Raw genomic sequence first — 19292 nt, forward strand, 5'->3', positions numbered from 1 at the left:
CAAGGAGCCGAAGGGAGATGATTTCCCCCTAAAAATATCCTGAACACAAGTTCAGAAGGCTGTTTGTGTGAGCCTTCTGGTGAAAGCATCGTGGGAATATAACGAAACAACGACATTGTGTTGCCATTGGTCCAGTCCTCACTGTTTTCTCAACAATTCCCCTCTGACAGAATTTTGGTCACAGCTTCTCATATCAGCTGCATGTTACCGTTGAGAGCTCTCTGATATGTTGAGACGGTGACACTTCAACCCCAGACTGAGAGTATTTTCAGTCAAGCAGCTCATGTGGAAACATTTCAGATCTCTGACGAGTGGAAAGAAGTTTCTTTCTTAAGATTCTTAGTGGACAAAATCTCTTCATTGTTGTTTGTGATTAGACCTCACTTAAAGTCACCAAAGCTGTGAAAGTGAATCCATGTTCTCCAAGAACACGGCTGTATCCATACATGTAAATTTCATAATCCACTCAGGCCTCTCTGCAACCTTAAACCTGAGAACTTGGAGGCGGTACACACAGCAAGCACAGAGCGTGACGTTCCTTTTCATGCATGTTGCAGTATGTTTTCCACATCCTCAGTCCTGTTCTGGATTGCTCACGCTGTTCTTGCTATCACTCTCAGGAGTTGTATATAGTCTCCAAAACCCCTTGAAATCCTGAGGGAGTCGTGCATGTTTGTTTAAAGTTTCATGACAAGAAGCTGAACTTGGTGAATAGCTGTAGCATGACCACCAGTGACTTCGGCAGAGTACACATCCACTAATCAAGTCATTTTTCCTATGGGAATCGTGAATTCCCATCCAGAATTTTAGGAACATTATGTCACATCAAAATTTGTTCTGAAGAGCTGTCACATGAAGTGCGTCACAGCAACGTAACCATTTATTGTTGCTCGTTTCATCACCCCTTCAGTGCTAAGAATAAAAAAAGACAAAAAAAGGGGCTGTGGGCCTATTTTTACCCCTAAGTTTTCACAGCACCATCACCTTTAACACCTGCTGCAGCATCTCTCTGTGGTTTAGGCTTCTCTGTGCTCCTGCACTGAGTCCTCATTTAAATGCAAGTAGAGATCAACCAGTTCTTTCAGCTAAAAGAAATCCAAAGTTTTACAACAAGCTCAATAAAACGTACTCGTGCACTGGACTGGTGACTATAAACTGTTAAAGCTACGACACTACCTTAACAAAACTGTACACAATATACACCAACCACAATCACACCTTAACAACTTCAAGGCCAGAACAGACAGCTGTGGGCTCAGAAGGATCAAAGGCACTTAGGAGAGTGTTAAGATAAAACAACACCATGACCACAGTGACGTATTAAAAACTACGTTTTTTTTTAAAACTTTGACTTAATCAAAACTTTAATTTAGAGAATAAATGACAGCTGTGAAACAATGACCAGATAAATATGGTTACTGGGCTGTTCTAAAAGCTGTCACCTCTAATACACATGGAACAATAAACAGAGCACAGCAATGCTGTATCCACTGCACTGCAAGGACGCTTCTGAAAAGTGGCAGGAGGTTGTGCTTGAATAACAGCTGCAAGCTGGTCCTGGTACTGGGAAAAGAGTATCAACTTTCAACCCAGATTGGATTTTTAATGGATATTTTAACATGTTGTCACATGAAAAGATCTGTTGTCATAGTTTAAGGAACTAAAACATTGGTCAAGGTTTATAATGTAAACTCGAAGCCAGTGGAAAAACTCTGATTTGCAGATTCGGCCTCGGTGGCTGGCTGTAGTTTCTATCCCGTCTTCTGTATGTCGCTTATTTGTGGTTTTGCTCACTTTTCATGTGCATGTTTGCATTTCAAGTCACCGCTTTGGAAATTTTGGGATGTTTCCTGAAACGAAAAAAAAAAAAGATTTCCCTCCAGCTTGATGAATAATGCATGCCTCTAATGCTGCCAAGGTCAGCTGTTCATTTCCCGTCAGAGCCACCTCAGATATCTTTACCAAATTATTCTATATGCTAACGTAAGACCAGGAAAAAAGATAATGTGACGTGTTTATCGAAGCGCTTCAGCATAAACATCTCAGTTCAACGAACGCCTTTCCAAAAAGTCCAGCGACTGGTTATCTCTGCTGGAGATTTGGCACGGTGACGACTGCAGCACGAATCTCCTGCTTCTGATAAACTGCCTTTTACTGCTCTCCTACCCACTGTCAGGAGTTAATTCACTTACTGGCACAACAGCCAACGCCTAAGAAATGTGTGCCACAAAAACAGGATTTTATAAGAACAGGCATATGGCTTTTATTAAGAGCAGTCATCAACTTCCCAAGGCACTTCATTGGACTGGGGGTAAATATTTTTCATTACCTTCTTTTCATTTTAATTGTGCTTCATTAGAGAAAAGCTTCAAACCGCATGGGAATTCTTAAACAGTGAGAAAGAGCGCGTAATGAGCGCAGATGGGGCTGTTTGGAAGTCGCTCGCTGTTTGCGTTGCATGTTGAAGTTACCTACAGTGGAAAGGTGGAGCAGGGAGACGCCTAGAGCTCCAGGTGGTAGTATCATCATCTGGAGGTCTTCAGGGAGGCAACCCTGCTTGTTTTAGTGCAACAAAGAACGGCAGGTGCTTTTAGAGAAAGCACCTCCACTTGACCAGTGGACAGACTGACTCTTCTTCTCTCCTCCTCCTCCTCACATAATGGCCTTTACTCCATTACATTCAGCCGTGAGCAACCATTATTTTCCTTGAGCTTCTTCCAGACTGCAGTCCTGAACCTTTTCACTTGGACAAGTTTGGCTGCAGCACAAAAGCGTGCTTTATGTATCCTAAACCTTTTTCCACTCCTATTTGATGCATTGAGCTTACAGCCAGCTGGCAGTAATGTGTACACACCTCCACAGTTCAAATCCACTGGACACATAATGTAAAATCTGGACCAGGATCAGTAAAAAAACCCACAATAGTAGCGACTGCGCCAACATATTTGTGGTTGTGTTTGTGATGAAAAAAACAGACAATCTTACTGAGCGTAGGGAAACTTTCATGTGGCTCTTTAAACCAATAGAAAATAAGCAAAGTGCCATACACGAGCGTACGCTCACACACACACACACACACATGTCTGGAGACGTTACACATCAAATGAGTCCCATAAGCTGAAGTATTTTTAGAATCCGAGGATATTTTGTTAATTCGCGCGGCCTCTCTTCACTCACACTGTCAACAGCGTCCCGCTCGTGCACACACGCGTTGCACCGACTGCAGAATGCTGTTAGAAGTCCAAGCAATGCTTCTTCCACCACCGCACAGGGGCTTCAGAGAAAACAGAGCCCAAATGAAAACAGATGCACTGCTTTTATATTAATCTCACCAGACATTTGTACTCATGTTATTACCATATTCAGTTTCAATCACGGGCCCTTCAGGATCTGTAAGTGCTGACAACCCTAAAATAATTTTCATTTGACTTCATGCAACAAAGCCATTTTATTAAGGTAATATTCCCATCAGACTGACAAGATAATAAAGAGTAATGACAGTGAAGGGGCTAGCACTGGAGGGGACACACTAAGCGGGTTTGTGAGAAACCCTTTTTTCTTTGTTCTCGTGACATTTATGAAGCAATTTACACCTTTTTACAACAATTATTAGAGAAAATGTTGCAAAATTTAGGACCCAGTTCAGCATGTTCTGGACTACAACCTGGTGAGGTTCTCATGCAGTCTGTGTGGTTTAGAAATGAGCTTATTTTACTCTTTTTGGGTTCGATTGGCTTGTGAAATCAGCCTACTTTTGTGTCTTCTGTTGTTTAAACCCCTGAAGTATGTAAAACTGTAAAAACCTAGTCACACCTGGTCACATCGATGATATATTAATCGATTTTAATTTATCAGCTCCTGAACATCACAGTTTGGGTTGTCTGGACCAAGATACGTAATTTTGCCTGATATCCACTTACGGGGACATTATACTGTCACTGTTCTATAATCAGCCCAAATAGCAAAGAGAAATTAAAAATGTATGCCGTGAAAGATGTACGGTCTTAGGAGGTTAAGGTAAGATTAAAACAAAATGTGGAACTACCAGAAAATCAGAATGTTTTAGATTAAAGTCATAAATTTATGAGAACAAACTGAAAATTAAAGAGAAAAAACTAAATGACTATTTTACAAGAAATCAGCTCATGATTTTATGATGAACACATCATTTGGGAGCTTTTCTTGTAAATGTTTGAGCACATTTTTTCAGCCTGTGTTTCAGCAAGATTTCGACTGCTTTTTAAAAAACTTTCTCCTCTTTTAATAAAAGAATACACATTGCTGAAGAAGCAAACACGTGACCCTGCGTCCTCAGCGTTATATGTCTGTCAGTAATGTTATCGTGTAGCTTCTGGATGAAATGCATGTATGTAAGCTATTCTGTTTGTTACGCAGGTAAAAGAAGGTAAAGCTGTTTTTATGTGGATAGCTTTAATGTTGCAGCTAAAGCTGACCACAGAAGAACACATTTTACATGCACTTCTTCACATGACTGCTATCAGCTGCTTAATTTTAAAACATAACTCCAACTTGCCTGAATGACCTTTACAGGAAGACGGTCTCAGTGAGTCTATCTCAGGATTGATGACGGCGCTCGGTCTAAATCACTCTGGATTTTAGCAAATAAGGGAGTGAATCATCTTCTAAATGAGTTCCTGCATCACTGTAAAGGCAACAGGCAGCGGTGCTAATATTAATAGTAAGTTTAATACTAGAGTCTAGTGACATCTGAAGCAAGGCACATGACGCCAATTTCCATCTAACCCCAGATTTCTGTCTCTGCGTTAGTTTCTGCACAGTTGCAGAGCTGACTGAGGTAGAAAATATTAGTCAGGCACTGGAAGGGAAAGTCAAAGAGGAAAGGAAAATCAACTTAAAAAATAAAAATAAGAAAAGCTGATGATATAACTGACTGGCCGCAGCAAAGAGAACAGAAAGCTGCCAAATACACGCTGTCGGGGTGCTGTGATGTCAGCTTCAGACAGAGAATCTACAAAATATGTCTCCTATGTCAAGACTTTTTCTATTTTTTAAAGCTGTGGTTTTCCAGACTTCTCCTGGTTTTCCACACTTCAAATCAATAGCATAAAAACTTTAAATGACTCTATTCTAAACAATATTTTAAAGCTCTTGACAAAAGTCCACGAGGCTACAAAAGGAAAGCAGCTCGGTGAAATACTGAAGGCTGTCTTCCCGACTTTCCCTGCAGAGTTATGAATCCTGCAGGCGGGATGCATTTTTGTGTGGCAGAGTCGCATGAATCAAACTGCAGGTAATTTATGTCTTGTTTCATGCTACCCAGGTACTAAGTAAGTAATATCAAAAGCAGATCCCCACCACAGTTTAATGTTCGATGTAAAACTGTTCACAATAAGATCACTAATAAAACCCGGCTCATCTGACGATGCTGGAAGAAGAAAATACGAGAGCGGAAAGCTTTTTTCCTCTGGAGACTTTTTTAATAGAAAACAAAAGTCTAACTACATGTTGGTGTATAATACCAAAAAAGATGCATTTAATTAAGAAAGTTTTGGAAAACATTAATATTAATTTTATTTCAGAAATTAAATCTAAAACTTGGAAGCCTATTTAAGTAAAGGCAGGTGCTTTTTATTACTTTTTTTCTGAAACAGTAGACAGTAGAAATACAGTAGAAAGTAGAAAAATAATGAATTATCTGAGTGTTTCTAATCTCTTGGATAACTGATTGCAGCTCTAATGAGACAGTAAGTCCCTGCAGTGGTGGACAGCTTGAAAGTAAGCACAGCGTAGCTGATGCATCTACATACAGCTGAAGTTTAGGGAGTGATTTAATCAACCAGTGGTTCCCAAAGGGAGGGATAAGGAGTGGTTAAACTCCATTATAATGCCATTAGAACAATGAGTGAGCAGAAATGAACAGTCATTAGTTCTGTATCAGACTTTCTTCCCCAGCTCTTTGTCTGCTCGCACAGAAAGAACAAAAGTCAAAATCTCCACAAACTGAGCTCAGAGAGAAAAATTCTTACTTACGGGAGCCTGCGGCTAAATGCAAGCCCTTTAAAGGCCTTTGACATTAAAAAGTCAATTTTTGAGAATTATAAACTGGCCAAACCTCCAGCAAAAGACAAAGAGACGAAGACCAAAAGCATAAACATCAAGTCAGATGTTTCCTGGCAACATGTTGATCGCACTGCACATGATTAAAGGGCTGCTGTGCGCCATTACACTTAAAAGTTGGCCAATAAAGCTGCGGTGTGTATCGCAGTCTTAAGGAGGTTTAAATGATCGCCCTCTGATTGTGATCATCGCGAGTATCACAAAATACCCTCCACAGGAGACGAAAGCTGCAGCGCTGCAAATTTACAGTTCAGCTCCTGCAATAACAAATGTATGAAAACTGCTGGAGGGCAGAAGCTGACAGAAACCTCGGTGTGACACATCGACCGCAGCCACAGCCCCCTCTCCCCCAGCTCCCCATCCCACCCTCACATTACACCAGAGTTACTGTAAACTGAATATAAAACCCATAATCCCTTGCATCTGGGTTATCGTCTTGGCTCGCAGGGTCGCTTCGACCGCGACGAGCCTGGCACACACTCTGCAGTTGATGCCATGCCTCATGTTGGGTGGGTGTTGGTGTAGGGGGGGAGGGCAGAGACCCTTAAAAATCTACAGTGCCCCACCCAAAACTTTAGTGTCAGAAGAACAGCTTAAAAACACACCCACAGATTTTGCGGTAGTTGTCAGTTCTGCCACATTATTAATGTTATGCAACGCCTACATCAACACATTTCACTCTGGTTGCTGTAAAGCCTCGGTATACGGTAAAAGATGGTACCCTGGCACAAAAGCAGAACCCCCACACTGGAAAAAAAAAGTGCTTAAGTGGAAAACTCTTGGCAGCTCAAATGCAGCTGACGGATCTCGGGGGAGTTGCATGACAAAAGGATGATCTAGTGAGGGAGAGTGGAGGGTTGAGGCCTTGCAGAAATCTTGGGAAGTCTGAATTTTGCTGATTGAGCTCTAGGCTGTTTGCTATCTGTGAGATTGATGCAACCGGGTGCAGAGTTCCTGAACTGTAGAAGTTGCACCTTTGCAAAGTCTGTTTCTTTTGTCTGCTTTTCTCAGGCAGTTAAATTGTCTTCATTTGACCTCGTACTCTGCAACTCAATCTTATAATTATGTCAGCAGATCTTAAACCTCAGTTTTGCTAGAGTTTCCAGTAATAACATGGGAATAAATAATTTGAATCCTCCTCTGCAAAAGACTTCTTCTTACCAACAGGCTCTTTGAATGCAACGGCAGATGCCCAGCGCAGGCTGCCAATCTGTCCTCGGGTTCGAGTCCCTTTAAAGCGCTCTTAATTAGGGGAGCTGCTGGAAAATATAAAGTAATCATGTCAGCCCTGTGTCATCTGTGTGCCAACATCAGGCCAGTTTTCATTTGGCAGCCTCGGCTTGTGGTCTGGTGTAATTTATTTAACTGAGAAAAGCAGGACTCACTATGTACCCCCTCCTCTTGGCCCCCTGTTATATTCATTCAGGTTTAGATTCCCAGAGCTGAGGTTAATTGTGTCTCTTGAACATTACTTTACTTTCTTTCACTACTTTTCCTTCAAGAGAAACTCTACACAGAAGCAAAGCATCAAACTTCTGAAAGGCAGCTCTCTGATAAACTGCAGGTTTATTGTTAAATTACGGTAACGTTACAGCAGCTGGATTTGTGAGTTCACAGTGTGTGTCGTGGTGTTGTACTCTGTACAGGCTTTACCATACTGTCAGCTCCTTGGTGGCCAATACAATAGAACAGAATAATCTCCATGACCAGTTTGTTACCATGCAGGAAAACTGTATTTCTGCGAACATCTGCTCATTGACAGAAAGCATTTGTATCAGCTCCCCTACAGACTCGTGGTCTGTGCTATATTTGTTGTGTTTCTTCGTGTCTGCATGTAAGTCTTTGGGTTATGCTTTAGTTTGAAAGTTTTCTCGTGCCTTGTTTTGGTTTTACATCCTATTATTGCTCCCGTCCGCATGAATTTCATCTGTTTGTGTATGTTCCCACACGTATCTCATCTCCAATCATGCCTACATATACATACATATAGTTCTGCGTTTCCCTTTGTCCTCATCAGATTGTCTGTTGCTCTCTGTGTGTCTATTATTAGTTCACTGAGCTCCTTGTCAGACATCTGTCTGTTTTGCCTTCTGGACTTTGGGTATCTTGGATTTTTAATTGCCAAAATAATCAAAACTCATCAAAATCTGAACTCCTATATCACTTTAACATCTTTCTAAGCCAGACAAATACTGAAAACTGCATCACACAAACACAGATATTTAGATTTAAACATAACATAACCATTAATAAAAAACTCCACAATTATAATGAAATCTTTTGTAAGTTTGTAACCTCAAAGCTTGGATACAAAAGACACAAACGTTTAATCTATTTATGTGTTATAAAGCAGAAACAGATTTAAGACTTGACAACCACACCTTTTCCCTTTATTCCGTCAGAATAAACTAGTTGTTAGACACGATCTGTGTGTGTTTGTGTGTGTTTTTGTTGGACAGCCACTTCACGAGCGAGCTCAGGAGGTGGTGCAGTTGTTGTCACAGCCTCTGTCACCACGCTGACAGAGAACAGAGCCAGTGGATAACAGAGGTCGGTGTGATAAGGTCACTATAGTGCTGCTTTTGTTTTGGCCCACTTGTCGAGCACATCGACACAAGTTCACACAGAGTGCGAGGCCTCTACTAGCAAACAGCAGCAACTGCAACAACACTGAAAGAACCTGAACTGATGGTGTTTCTTTATTCTGAAAACAAATTTAAAGCGTAACAGTCACAAGCAAGAGTCACCCTTTTGTCAAAGTGAAGCATTTGATGGACCCAGCAGTTCACAGCTGCCTCCTTCCCCTGCAGGCTTTGATAAAGTCATCTGGCTTCATCCTTTTGTTATCTGAGGTAAATCCAAGTGATACATGAAGGGACTGGTTGGTCATTTAGGTAAAAAATGCTGCTCGACCCAAACAAATACCAGACTTGTTTTGGTGTTTCAGAATTTTCATCTGGAATGATCTACTCTACTTGGATTTCCCACTCTAAAAGCAGAAGCAGCCCCACCAACCCCGAGGTAACAATGTAAGATGGTGCTAGCAAACGTAAGCATGAGTGAAACTTTAAACCTTTTAATCCATCCTGCCACATTAGGTCCTGCAGCGCTGTTCTTAAGCATGAACGGCTACCTTGCTGAGAATCAAAACAAATCCTGTTTTCCTTCACTTTTCCAACTTTCCTATTAGAATGCTTTTACTCAGGAGTTATGTCACCTAGACGATGACACCGGATTTGATCTGAAGCGTATCTGGGATGTAACAACCGTTATTTTTGCTGGTGTGGGTCTTGCATTCCTACTATCACAGAATAAGCCCTTTTAGACTGTTTTTTGTGACGGGCTGGGCTTTTTGCCAGTTGAAGTCCTCTTGCTCTCCCTTCGTTCTCCCTGCTGCATTGCTCCGACACGTTTGAGGCTCGTGCACTCGTACATAGAGCCACAGTGTAAACTGCCGCCTGGTCCGCCACACTCCACACCATAACCGCAGGCAGGATGACTGTGGTTTCATTGGTCAGAGAAGTCAGAGATGTCGGCAAAAACAAACTAAAACAGTGTGACAAATACCCCGACTCACCTCTGTGGACCAAAATAAATACAAACACAGACTTGAACACCTTGGATTGAAGTCATGTCTGGCTTGTGTTTAAAACAAGAGTCTTATGCAAACCTTAGTGAGTGAAAATGGTGGAAAACCCAAAATGGAGGCTTTAGCTGAGGTTTCTGGGGGACATGACCATACAGCGCTGTAATTATATGTCCTCTAATGCTCTGTGGATCATGCTGGAGCAAAGTCCTTGTAAAAAAAAACACAAACTGTGACCAAAAAGCATAGCTTTGCATTGTAAATGGGCACAGTAAGAACAGAGGAGAAAAGCCTCAACATTACAAGGCTGCTCGTAAGAAAAACGAACACGAGGAGCTTTGGAAAAGTCACTTCACGTGCAATCACCAGAGAATGGTTGTTTTATGTGGGAAAATATGATGTTTGTTGCATAAGACATCTGCATCCACAGTGAGTCTTGGATATGTATTCAAACACGAGTCGCTGACCCTTGATGTACAGCTGTTTGTGACTTGGTCATTTAATGAGACGTAAAGAGTCAAAAGACCAACTCAAAGAAGTTGGATTCAGCAATATGACACGTTTTGTGTCACTTCTTCCTTTTGTTCCATGCTACCGTTCTACATAAAATTAAAAATCTCTGTACTACAGAAAGCACTCACTGAGATGTGGGAGCAACAGAGACGAGTGCCCTGGATGGATTGTTTAAACCACCTTCAAATTCTAAAGATTAGAAAACATAGAAAGTAATTTCATTGGCAGAATATGTTTTCTGAGGATGACTTTGGACTGACTGTGAAGCATCCCTGTAGCCACAGAGTCTTGAACTAAATCCAACCACTGACCACATAATAGGAATAGTAATTTCAGACGTCAGTGGCTCTTGCTGCAACTATCTGAGCTGGATATTTCTAATGGCGGTGGCACCTGACTGATCTGGTGGACTCACGGGCCAGTTGTTGATTCAGATGTGCACTTCCTCTCCATCTCGTCCTGCTTACTACTGTCTGTCTGCCGACTGCAACCATTCAGGAAATGCTCTAAACTTCGAGTATTAAGTGTTTTCCTATAATGCATTGTTCTGTAAAAACACATCCCTGAATTGAATCAAATCTCCTCTTTTTTCCTAGTTTACTTCAAATTTTATTTATTTCTACACACCAAATATCTGCTGAATGTTTAAGGAACAAACTGCTGAAACAGAAGAAACAACAAGAGAAAAGACCACTCTGTAATGACTGGGCTAATCGAACTTAATTTCATAAATCAATATCAGTGCGATTAAATTATATCTGATTAGTTTATAGAAGCAGAGAAATTATAAATTATTGACATCCTCTAGACTCCCTATGTTCCAAAATATTTTTTTTATAATGTAAATTCTCATATTTGAGCCTTTTAGCTAGAAAAATAGCAATAATTTAAATTATGGCAGCTCTAAAATGCCCTCAATTATTCTTCAGTGATTTATCAAAAAGGACCTGATTTCCAAGGCTAAATTTTCAACTTTTAAATGTATGTTTTGTAATCATTTGGTTGTGTGACGTTACAACGGCACGGACAAAACGATCACAGCCACGTGTAAACATGTTGCAGTTTCATTGCCTTTGATGGCAGGCAGCAGGTCTGCGACCGCTCGCAGTCAGCTGCCATCTTGGAAGAAACTGCAGCAAACAAAAAGAGCAGCAACAAAACGCAATCAGACCAAAAGCGGTCTGTGAACGGTTTGGAATTCAGCAAGATGAAGGTGTCAGTTACATGCAATTAGATCTGTTTGTGACAACGTGGCAGTGATAACCAATAGAGCTGCAACAATTCAAACTCTATTGGTCGTAGAATTCATTCAGAAGTTCAGCAGTTCCTCTACAAGCAGTGATGCTGTAACGTAACTGTGAAATGACACAAGTGCTCAGCATCTTTGCTCTTACTGTCTATGAATATAACAGAATAAAACCAGTTAGAAACCACTTGAGTTGGGTCCACTGATGAAATGAGATGTGTTGCAGATGAGTTGACGGACTGACTTCCCTAACACCGTATTCTTGTCCCTTTCACCTCCTGGTGCTCCCTTAAACCTCCCTACCAATGGATCAACCCGGTGGCACCGGACCTCCCGACTAGGTCTTCCATCCCAGTCACTCTCGATCACGCTGACTCTGTCTGACACCAGTTCAACAGCTAACGAGGCCTTCTTCACCTCCCAGGACTTGGATTTTTTACTTGTGACTGAAACTTGGCGTATTTCTGGTGAGTTAAGCCCGTTTTCTGAACTCTTCAACCTTACTGTCATTTTTTCCATTACCTACAGATAACTGGTCATGGTGGCGGTCTAGCATCTGTTTTCAAAGACAGCTTTAACTGCTGGCAGCTCACAGATGATGTGCACTGATGTGAAAACTCATTTTTATTAAAACCGAGCCTTGACATTATTTTTTGTCCGTCCGTTTTTCTACATTGTGTTATTTTTATTGCTTTTGCTGTCTTGTTGTACCGCACTTTTGTCAATGCTTGTTATTTTTTAACAAGCTTATAAATAAACAGACTTGACTCAGATTGACTGCAACGTGCCAGCAACATGTTTATAAATTAAATGGCAGCGATTTGAAAACTTTCTCTAAGAGAGTGACTGCAACCAGTCTGAGTCAGAGTGTGATTGATGGCAGACAGGTTGCCTCCCACCAGGCAACCTGTGCAATCCTCTTATAAAGCACTCAAACCCCGGACAGCACTCACAGTCGTTCCCCAAATTAAAAAAACATCAACAGAATCAGCAGGAACCATTGATTTTTTCCACTTCCAAGAGGGTTCCCACCTTTGCGGGTGTTCATTCTCCACCATATACAATCACCACACTGCAAAGGTTATTATGTAGAACTTAATCTGATTTGTGGTGACACCTCCCTGACACTTCACACTGTCCCCAGGATCTCAATAACATTTAATCACGCTATCCTCTGATGTTTTGGTCCTAATTCTCTTTAAACATCAGAGGCTCTGCTCCATTGTTGTTTCTACACCATGAAATTTGATTTCTTTTATCTTAAGATGTTTCTTTTCACTTAATTACTGCCTCAAACAAATGTTCTGTCCTCTTCGTTCAGGGTCAGAAAGTTGTGGGAAACAAAGCTGCTGTGTCTCCATCATGAAGCTACAGCCAACACTTTTGATTCATTTTTATTAGCACGCTGTATATATAGAACAGGGCACAGGGTCGAGCGCCTTTGAAATTTTTGGATGAGCCAATGAAAACAAAGAAAGCCTCAAGGGAAGTCTTAGAGAGTTCATCAACTCTCGTTGTTAGTGATGTCTCTGAGTAGCTCCTTTATCAGAGAATAACGTCTCTAATTAGATTAAACAGACAAACAAGCACCTATTGAATGTGTCACTTGTTTAGGCCTCTCTCTAACGCTTATTTGGACTTGTGTTGATCTTTGTCACTGTTGGACAATATGCTGGATGTCTTCTTAATTAATTTTGTGTGGTTCCATTACAACACTGTTTACACTCATTTCTCCCCACCAGTACAAACATCGAGTAGTGTTTTTAATGTATCTGACAAGGATCCATTTGATAATGTTAAATAATTTTCTTACTGTAATGTAGAAACATCCAAAACCAACAATGAGCTAATATTACTACTAAATGCGTAACCAAAGTCTATGAAACCCCCTGTTGTCCAAAAACTACTACAAACTGAGCCACACTGTTGCACTAGGCGGCATGCTCCCTTCATCAGAGACTCAACTTTAATGCGACTTCGTATTTGGTATAACATCCTGCTCCATTACAAAAGTACGGTTTGTTTTTAGCCCTACAAAAACAGTCCCAAACAAATTACCTTTTTACTCACGTTTTAAATATCATCTGCTGAAAACTAGCAACCAGCTGTTTAGACAAGTTCTGAGTCCTCTTTATTCATTTCATCTATTAACAGGCAGACTCCAAGGCTCTGAGATGACATTTAATTTTTAAAGAGGTTTAGAAACATTTCAAAACACAATAAGTTTTGATATGTAAAACATATAAAACTGTAAAGATGAAGATTATGATCATATTAACTCATTTGTTCAAAACATCACAATTTAAAAAAAACTATTTAGCTGTTCCTCAGCTTCCAAACAAACACTGCTGAGCAACGAACGGAGTCATAGTGGGAATCAAAAAATGTGTTAAAGAAAATGTTAGACGTCTGACTGCCATTCTGCTTCCCCAGAGTCAGAGAAGTGCTGGACTGAGGGTTTGTGAAGATTAGACCCAACAGCACAAGATCAGGTATCTTAGAAATGATTACACAATCAGAAGAAAGATGAATTATTCAGTGAGAAACAGAGACTTCCTCAGAGACGTGCATGTCAGTGGAGAATGGTTCAGGAGGATAAAACACACCAAAATCCCCCAAAAACCTCAAGGCTCTGAAGAAATACTAAGAGCACAGAGGACACCAGAGTCGTTGCTGAACTGTCCTCCACAATAAGTCAACTGATCTTTATCAAAGACTCCCTGTCCAGACTTACAAACAAACAAGAAATCAAACAAGCCCTGAAAACAAATAAAAAACTGAATAAAGAACAAAAAGACAGCTGTAGAAGTATCTCCAGAGCTGGGATTAGTACAGGGTGGTACTAAGTGTTATACCTGACAAACACAATGATTTGATTCACCCCCCAAACACTCTTGGAGAATTTAAACACCAAAAAAGCCAAACATTCCTGACATGACAAGAAGCTCTGCACAATGCAGTCAGACGACCATGCAGGGATAACTTTCGTTATCAGGTCTGAGTAGTCTGCTGGTGCCCGTGCATTAGAAGACAAGGAAGTCTTAAAGCGCTGTGAGTGGAATTAGCATGCTGTTTGTTCTGGCTTATTTGGGGTAAGACAATTAGCTTCATAACACCAGCCTCAACATTTCTTGAGGCTGGTGTTAGCAAATATTTTACTAGCACATCAAATATTGACATGCTTTCATAATGGCTGTAACACGAGACTCTTTTATAATAGCTGTAGTCTTTGCATTGTGCACATCTGGATGTTTATCAAGTGCAGTGAGATATGCAAACTCAATCTCAATCTGTTTTCTGACTGCTGATGTATCGCTGGCATGCAATTCTCCAATCACTTGTTTGACTTGTAGTTTCTTACAAGGGGAAACGGGCGATCACACCGCAGCCACTAACGGAAAACTCTGAACCACAAAGTGCCAAGTCAGCACGAAACTCACCATTCAACACCATCATAAACACAGATGTGCACGCACAGACCTGGCCTGCTTCCGTGTATCTCCGTGCACCCAGGGACAGGGGTTTTCTCTTTTTTCCATTATGTCTTTTGTTTTGGCTGAAGAACGTGCAGCTTGCTTACAGCTTGCGGTCTTCGCCCTCGTGGTGGCCGAGCTCGTTTGGCGATCAATCTCCACAACAGCTACAAGCACAGAAGCTGAACAAGTTTCAAAATTATACAATTATTTTAAGGCTCTCGATAATACAGATCAGGACCCGCTGTTTAAAAACAGTTGTGACAAGTCTTTTGTTTTTTATTATTTCAGGTAAAATGTGGCCTTCTTGGGGGGTCTGGTGACCAACAACATTATACTGATCCCTCTGAATGTCTGTGGCGTCTGAGTAACATCATGGGAAGCCTGATCCTCACTGTGACAGTAGATTTACGAACAACATTTTTCATACTGCGGATAACGTTCCCATGCAGCAGCTTTTATGCAAGTCTTTGAGTCACTGCAGTATGAAACAGCGAGCCATTTACAGTAACAGATTTTAACCATGCCACATCTGGTTTTGATTAAGACAACACATCCAATGTGAGTGGATGGCAGCTTTTTTCTCTTTGCAGCTGCTGCAAGCTGGAAACGATTTGAGCTCTAGTGGCTATCTGTTTCTGTTGTTGTTGTTGATGTTTTTCTCTGCTATTTGTTCCCAGGACTGACCTGAAATAAGACTTAACTTGGTGCTTTCAAGGTTCACCACATTCTCCTCAAAGGGAGTTTTCTATCTACGCCACATTTCAAACGTGTCCATTTACAACCATTTAAAACAAAATCTGTACTTCGTTCATTTATCAGTGAGAATATGTTATTATTTTTGGCTTGAAAGTTTCACTTTTTATCCAGTAAATTTTGGAAACTGTTTGTTCATCCAAATTTTCAGCTAAAAATTTCAACTGCCGGCCGTACTGTTAGCTAATAAACTTCTTTTAATTAATCATTTTACCTAGTTAGTTTAGCTATACCCAAACCCAAAATCCAATTTCTTCATCCATACCTTTATCTTTTAATTTGACCTCCTAGCTGCAGAACTTCTAGATAATAATTTTTAAGCTTTTATTAATAATTTTTATCATCATTTTCTTTTTGTTTATCTGACATCTTGAGCTAGCAGTTTCAGTTGTTTATTCATACTTCAGCTTAGGGCTGGGCGATATATCGAGTTTTTTAAAAATATCGATATATTTTCATACGAGATATAAGATGTGATAATATCGTTTATATCGATATAGTCTATGTTACGTTATAATTATACTTGTGGAGCCACAGGTTTGCCTCTCTTTCGTCCACTTTTGTCTCTCCTTCACTGAACACAACTCCGCCTCCCCCATAGCTTCACCTGCAGGCAATGACAAGATGAAAGCGGAAAATCTCCGTTAGCAAGTTACCGCGGATCGCCGGACGGTGTCAACGTGTTAGCGAGCTAACCTCGCTAACGACATGCAGCCCGGAGGGGCTGCACGGCCTAAAATCCTTTCATTTTCTCAAAACTCGACAGTGCGCCTTACGTATGAATTCTGGTTGTGCTTACTGACCGCGAACCGATTTTATGTGGTACACAGCGCTCAGCAATCTGTCAAAAAATGTTTTAATATGACTTTGCTAAGCTACGGAGCTGCATCGCTTGATGGATTGTCGGAGAATTACGGCTACCGAGGAGGAGCCTCGCGGAGTGATACGTACTGTGTGTCTATAAGGACCACAAATGGCACCTGTTCAGAGACGTGGTGCAGCTGTGAAATCTGTCTCTTTGTTATTATGCTCAGCGTCTATTAGTTTACATTTTGACTGCACAATTGTGAGCTTTTTGTTATGCACAAAAACAACATTGTTTTCTTTTATTTATGGACCATGATTATTTAATAAATGCTGATAATTTATTTTTGAGTAATTTCTTCATGTAAATCTATGCTGTATGTAAATAAAAATGCCCGTGTGACATCTGGGACACAGTGGGACTAAGAACTCTCTTTTTGTTCTTAACTTATGGCTTTGAAAAAAATATCGAGATATATATCTTATATCGCCATCCAGCTAAAAAATATCGAGATATGAATTTTGGGTCATATCGCCCAGCCCTACTTCAGCTAACAATTTGCAGCATTACATTTATCATTTTAACTGGAGATTTTATATCCAGTATGTTTAGCTAACAATCCGTCCATCCATACTGTTGACCTGATCTTGACCCTTAAATTTGCGATTTTGTACATTTATATACAACATTATAAAACTTCATACAATATAAACAATTTTAATATTCCGTGTTCTGGATATATTTCCACTGTGACAGTGTTGCATAACTACTTGCACTTTAAATTCTCGCAAAGGAAGAATTTCATTGCTCTGCGTAACCACTCGTGTTTTGTCGTGTATATGACAATAAACTTCTTGAATCTAAGAGTAAGACCAGTTTTAAAGCTACATTTATCTCGTATGCACAATTGTTGGCAATTTTTTGACTTTGGAGTGTTATTGTGTATTTAAATACTTTATAAATAAATAAATACATTGGTCTAGTGGCTATCTTTTTAGATAAATGTCAACTTTTCAAAACTGTTAAGGTCCACTCAGTTCTTTTTTCTCCTGCGTGATTACTGAGGCACTTGTACGCCCAGCTGTGAATCAGTTATTTACCAAACAAACCTGTGTGTGAAGGGTGGTAGAGGGGAGTGGGAGCGGCATCCTGGAAGACAGATGTGCATCTCAATGGATTCTCAATGTGGTCCGACGTATCTATGGTACCCAGATAACACTAAGGTCCTGGACCAATATGCACGCAGCAGCAGCTGCAGCAGGCCAGGACAGGTACAGTTCACCAGAGTCATTTTCAGTCATTATCTCTTCTGACTTTGCTTCTCTATCTGTATTTTCAGGAAGTCCAGCTTGGGACAGTAAATTCCTAAAAGTTAAGAGCGTGATTTACAGTCCTACCACTGGCACATGGTGTGCTGCCTTTTTGGAGGACTAGGTGGAAACCTGTAACTTATTAAAGTGATCACTTTAGAGCCATTTTTTCACATATAGCCCCAAAGCTCCCTCTCTCCAGATGGGCCCCATTCTGCAAGCATCTGGAAGTTCGAGCCTTATTTTCTTCACTGAAAAACTTGAGCCACGTGTGCTACCCTGAAGGTGAACTCTCCAAGATGTTCCTTTACTTAGTCTGTTTCTCCGTGCTTTCCCAGCAGTGTCGCTAGACTGAAACTCTTTCAGCCCCCACAGGTGGTGCCATTAATTCACTTTGTTTGGCTGCCTCGCGGCTAACGAAAGATGAAAGAGGGCTCTGCAGAATGTGCTGTAGTTAATTGAAAGCCCTGGCATGGTCATCTGCATTGCGCAACACATTTGTCTCTTGGGGCTTCGTGCAACGACACACTCATATCTGTTTAACACAGCAGGAAGACGGGGAGCAAAGAGGAGACAAGAGCCAGAGTCAAGCCACCGCACAGGACATCCTGGGCAAACAACACCGTGGGAGGGCAAACACTGAGGATGGCAGGAGGGAGAGAGGTGCAGGAGCCTGTCATCTTGTGATGATGTTCACGACTGGAGGAAACCAAGTCGAGGGAAACTGTTAACACTTTTTCTTTTTCGGGATGCCCAGAGGCAAACAGAAGCAGCAGGAAACACAGCAGGTTGTCTGTGAGTCACTGAGGTTTTTTTTTCCATCACAGTGAGGATTCTCCAGGCTTTTCAACTACTGCTGGAAATTAGTTTCAACTATTTACCAATTAACGAGCAAGCCAAGAGACCACTTTTGTGGTTAACACACTGCAAACTCAAAAGCTACCGCTGAGTATCTTGTCAGCACTTTACTGATTATTATGTCTTTGAAGATAGCATGCTTTTCTTATTACTTTTTAACTGACTACAAATCTCTGGTTCATTATCATCTGTCTGCAGCTAATAACTTCAGCTCTCCAGCTCTTAGATTTTCATGCACAGGGCAAAAGAAGCCCCACAGGTCCACTCTGCCTCTGCTCTGTCTTCACTCATTATGGCAGAGCACCACAGGAATGAAAACAGGGACAAACAATAGGAAGCAGATAGGAAACATCTTGTACATCCAGGGCTGCATCTCTATGTTCGCTTCCTCCGGCATGTAAACAAAATAAATTGGGGTTAGAAAAAAGTGCGACACATAAAAGAGAATCCTTGAAAGGTGTTATCAGACCTGCTGCTCTCACATTTTCCAACAGCAAGCGCCACTTGGCTTCTAAGTGTCCTTTTTCCCCACAAAGAACTCTTTTTTCCACACAGAGCTCGTGTTGTTTTGAATAATGGGTATGCTGATAATCTGTCATCTTGTCTATTTTGGGGCCTAGGTTTGTATTTCAGAAGTGGCCTGAAA

General features: G+C 40.9%; 1 protein-coding gene across 1 annotated transcript in view; it reads right to left on the reverse strand.

Annotated features, from left to right (window-relative positions):
• The window catches only part of pear1 (platelet endothelial aggregation receptor 1), a 59615-nt gene that overhangs the window by 34792 nt on the left and 5531 nt on the right, over positions 1-19292 (reverse strand). The window lies entirely within an intron of this gene.

Source organism: Simochromis diagramma, unplaced genomic scaffold (assembly GCF_900408965.1).
Source record: "Simochromis diagramma unplaced genomic scaffold, fSimDia1.1 OVJJ01000361.1, whole genome shotgun sequence".
Classification (NCBI taxonomy): Eukaryota; Metazoa; Chordata; class Actinopteri; order Cichliformes; family Cichlidae; genus Simochromis; species Simochromis diagramma.